General features: G+C 44.4%; 1 protein-coding gene across 9 annotated transcripts in view; it reads right to left on the bottom strand.

The window, feature by feature from the left end:
• tox2 (TOX high mobility group box family member 2) overlaps nt 1-5,000 on the bottom strand; it is a 113,368-nt gene that overhangs the window by 51,381 nt on the left and 56,987 nt on the right. The gene's annotated exons all lie outside the window — the stretch shown is intronic.

Here is a 5,000-nt window from a genome sequence, read left to right as displayed (position 1 = left end):
GGGCACAATTAAGGAAACTGCCGTCACCATAAGTGTCCCTTCCGTTGTGCAGAGATGTTAATTCGTTTCACCTCTGGCATTATTCCATCCTGTTTTCCATTTTTTGCGTTTGTTCGCGTTTGTGTTCACCATATCCACCTTTTTAGTTTTGTATTATATTTGTATTATTAAACAGCCCAACCACTTTTTATTTTGAAAGAATGTACATTATCTTTGAATAGTGCGGCAGCCGTGGATTGATAGACGCCGAGTGGGTGTGAGGTGTGTGTGGTGTGGTCTGTGTTGTGTCAAGAAGAAGGATTAGATATCCGGGGAGTAAGCGTCAGTCCGCCGCCATTGTGGGTTTTTTTTTTAAGGGGAAACGTTGCACTATTTTTGCTGTCGGGTTCATGTGTGATGAATATCTTTCGGGCTGTGCAAGGTGGTATGCACGCCTGTACCAGCAAGCATGAACAGAAAATCTCTACGCGGCCTGCTACTACAATCAGAGGCTTGGTGTGGAATAATCACCAGAGAAAGACACCGTTACTGTTGTGTAAAAGGGGGTGGTAGGGTGGAAGAAGAAGATAAGGAGGAGAGGGGAGGAGGAGGAGGGGAGAGAGGATGATTGGGGTAGAAGGGTCGAACAGTGTAAGTGGGGTCTGTAGATAGAAGAATAGAATTAGAATTTAGAAACGAGAGCATTAGAAGAATAGAATAGACAGATTAGGAAGCATTTAGTATCACCACCCATATACATTACCGCACAGTGGAATGGAATCTTTTACATAAACAAAAAAGCGAAGAAGGGGGGGCTGTGAAGAGGGAAGGCCACGCGGGGGAAGATAGGATAAAGAAAGAAATGGAGAAGGGAGGGGGGGGGAGGGGGAAGGAGAAAAGGGAAAGTTGAAGTGGAAAGACAGTGGATGGGGGATGGGAATAGAATTAGAAGAAGATTATATAAACAAACCAGAAATTTAGATTATTGTTAAACAATTTGAAGGTGTGTAATGGTAATGGTTGTTGTGTAACTATATAACATTCGCTAGATGATCTTATCATGAGTATGCTTCATCCCCCCAAAGAATGTCAGATTTTACGTAGAGCTTTTTAGTTTACGTCGCAAACAAGGGTACGTAGGGTACTCACTGGGACGTAGCACCGCAATTTCGACGACCAGTAAAGTCTGGTTTTTCCGCAACGGCACCTAATCCATTTCACATCCCCCCCCCTACCATCGACCAAAAGGATCATCGTTGGGTTGTTTTTTTTTAGCATCAGTCACAGTTGTGTTCTCACTAGCGCTCCTGGAAAATGGCACCGTGCGGAGGTTGTTAGGGGGAGGGAGTACCTAGGACGCACAACCCGACGTGCTCATCAACACCTCGATCACGGAGGAGAGGGTTCATGTTCAGTTATGCCCAGACTTCATCTCATGCTTTAGGAACAGATATTAACAAATCTAGGTTTTCATGCATCATGAGTGGTTCATTCTCCCGTAGCTTTCTCTGTCACTCTGGTCCTCGACGCTCGCTACAATTTTAACTAACATTCTGCATTTTGTTTGGTTAAATTGTAACATACACACATGTTATAAAATCATGTTGGATTCTGTCCAGTTTTTTTATGAAATGATTTGTGTTAAAATAGATTCGCATTGTTTAGCTACGATTGTCCGTAGCTACGCATGTTGTTGCTAAATTACATTAAGGTTTTCGCAGACCTGACTGAGTTGCCCTTTGACAGACGACGCCTGTAGTAAAGGGAAAACAGACGACACCATGAATATTATTGTCCTGTAGTTTCACGACTACTCAACAGATGGAAGATGATGATGATGATGCATGACACTATAGCCATTCACCGATTAAGCAGCAGTGCTAAAAATAAACCCGGCTTTTTTCTTTTAAACAGAGCAAGGCCTAGGCTGGATTACGGGACGACGCCGTGGCCTACCTGATTACCTGATTTTAGACAAACGGACGCCTCCGATTTGGTGCCAAAGCTTGCAGTCCAGGTTTGTTTGGTTAGGTGGTTTAGGTGGTCTCAGAGTTCAGGCATACATCACATACACTGTCTGCAGTTAAGGTGTGGAGTTAGATGTTAGCTAGATTTGCAGTTAGCAGGGCTCTTAATGACTCACTTTGCAGCAGCAGAAAACGAGCTAATATTGATCTTGTTTGATTTCTACAATGGTTGCACAGGCACACCTTCGTCTCGTAGGTAGAGGGACATAGTCAAACTATGTCGGAGTGTTGCTGTGTCCACGTGTGCATTTACAGTACATCATGTGGAAGAAAGGCATACAAGAAAAACTGGAAAATTCTCCTCCTTTTTCGCTTTTGCCTCGTTCGCCATTTTGGTGTAACATACGGTTAATGTATCTAATGTTTGTTTTAGACAACTTTGTGTTTCAGGGAAAATACAATTGGAACAATCGGACCGAATGCCAAGTAATGCCACACAACGCACACAGGTTGTTTCCACAAAAGTGGGAACTGCTTTCGTACTCTGGTTTTTACAGAGTGACGGACTGAACGCTCAGTGCTCATGTTTCTATCTTCTAAAATTTATATTCAGCTTATGCTATGCCTAGAGCAAGCCCAGAGCACATTTCAGTGCACTCCACTCTTCCTCTTCCTGTATAAATACCAGGAATGCTGGTCAGGTTGTTCCTCCCATTGTTCTGTGCCGACACAGATATGAGTGAAAGTCACAGTAGGTGATTTCCTGTCATGTTGCCACGAAGCCTCTCTCTCTTCAGGCTAGTCACAGTTTTGAGTCAGTCCATATTTCTTGTCACTGCGTGTCCTTCGACGGGCTCGGCAGCCACTGCGCCCTCTGTCAGCATGCACACTCGCCAGCCGCGCAGTGTGCTGTGTGTCATACGTGCCAGCCGCATCGGTTGTGGATCGGGGGAGAATCTCAAATCACCAAACCAACATCATGAATGCTAATGAACTGAGGCTCGATGAGGGTAATGTACTAACCACGGTACCGTTCACTTGTTGAACTATCAGTCTATCTGCCCCGTCCGTCTGACTAATCAGAGGTAACGAATGATGATGAAGGGGAGATCGTGACTCTTTCCCCACCCTATATTCTGAATAGCTTCACAGCTTGCCGGTGTGTTGTGTGAGTAGTGAGTGAGACATGTGTCTGTACCTGTAAACACAGAGGTAAACAGAGAATTGCTGGGCTGCTTTGACTGTCTCTACAGTAGACTTTTTATGTCCCAGCACTAGCAATGTTGATTTTGTGAATGGTGTTGCCTGCCGTCATACAACAGCTGTGACCCCAAAAGGCCTGAGTTCAGTGTCTCATTGGGTGTGATGTGATCGCACCTCTCACTTACTGTCCCTGCTGTGGAGAAAGTGCTCAACAGGCTCTCATTAAAGAAGCATAGCTTCATTATTGTTTCCTATCATGAATCATTATATGTTGTTAGAGAACCTTGAAACGTAACCACCAGACGTCCCCGAGGCCCTGACCCGAAGGATCTTTACGTTGCATACGTTGTGCTTTTCTCGAACACTGCCTTCATTCGTTTTAAAATAAAAAACGACGATTTGTTGAAATGTGAAATGAACTAATAAAAATAAAGGTATGCACACACACAACACAACACACCACACCACAACCACCACACCACACAACACACACCACACACTTGTCCTTTTATTGATTAAAGTCTCGTCAATAGCCATGATCCCCCAATCCACTAACTTAATGAGGAAGTAGTAGAATTTTGCCCCAGGTGTGCTGCACTCTTTCACATCCCCTCCTCATATCTTTGCAGTCACAAAAGGCTGCTTCGCTTCGCAGTTTTCTCGAATCGTTTCTTGTGAATATTGCAGTTACACAACCGAAAGTTTATGTCAGCTGTGTGACCATATGAAGACGAGGTGGTGAGCTGAGCCCCCTGGTGGTGCCCTGTTTTGTCATCATTCTCATGTGAGGCTGTTGTAGATTGCCCCATAATCATTTCCAGCAACTTGTCCTCTATATTTACCCTTAGTTTTATTTAATCCACCTCTTGGATTTCTGTAACATCCAAACCATCTCCATCTAGGTCTCTCGACCTCGTTCCCCAAAACGGTCGGACCCGAGCCCGTCCCTTGAAGTGCTCCTTTCCTAATCCTGTGTTTTACCATTATTCAGCTTATAATAAACAGGCACAGGGCCAGTGATGGAGTGAACAGGACTAACTTGTGTGTGAGGTTGTATTACATGGATTAAAAATAAAAACCCATGCAGTTCTTGTATGGAATAAGAATCGTAACCTTTGTCCACAAAAACTTTGCTTATAGTATACAAGTAATCAGAACAACCAAAAAAACACTAGGAACATACGTTCAGTTATAGTTGAAATAATCAGCTTCAGATGGGGGTTAACAGTGGTGTATTTTTTTTTTTTTTTGATCACACTGGGGTTTGGCTGATTATTTTTTCTATAAACCGCATGCCCCGAAGGTTTTTACTCTTACATTACGACACAGTCAGTGACACGAGGGGCAGATCAGATTAGAGGCGGAAGAGAGATGGGGTTTGTGGGTGGGAGGGTTGATGATTTGAGTGGATTGTGGGGGCATTATCCTGTTTGGTTGTTATTTTTGCTCTTGTGATCAGTATGCAGTTCAGCTGTTCCCCCTACCCCTCCATGGTTCGGCATATTACGTACCTCACAAGCTCACTTCACCACAGTTTCTCTCACACACACACACACAGCAGCCTGGACACACACAGACTTCCAACCAACCACCTGGACCGCTAGGAAAGAGGAAGGAAGGGAGAAGAAGACTGGAGTGTAGCTGGGAGTGATGAGAATGGTTAATAAGACAAAGACTTTGGGGGGGGTTGTGGTGTGTTGTGTGTGTGGTGGGTTGTGTGTGTTGGGTGGGTGTAGATAAAGACTCCACTGCTTTACTAGGCGCCCTCTTTTCTATTAAGTGAAGCTCAGACTGCTGGCAAAAGTTTCAGGCCTCTGCCTGGGGACTTAGAGACTAAATGGGAGGATTGCA

The sequence above is a fragment of the Tachysurus fulvidraco genome, chromosome 5 (genome assembly GCF_022655615.1).
Source record: "Tachysurus fulvidraco isolate hzauxx_2018 chromosome 5, HZAU_PFXX_2.0, whole genome shotgun sequence".
NCBI lineage: Eukaryota > Metazoa > Chordata > Actinopteri > Siluriformes > Bagridae > Tachysurus > Tachysurus fulvidraco.
The sequence above is the reverse complement of the archived record's forward strand: the minus strand, read 5'-3'. Positions and strand labels throughout refer to the sequence as shown.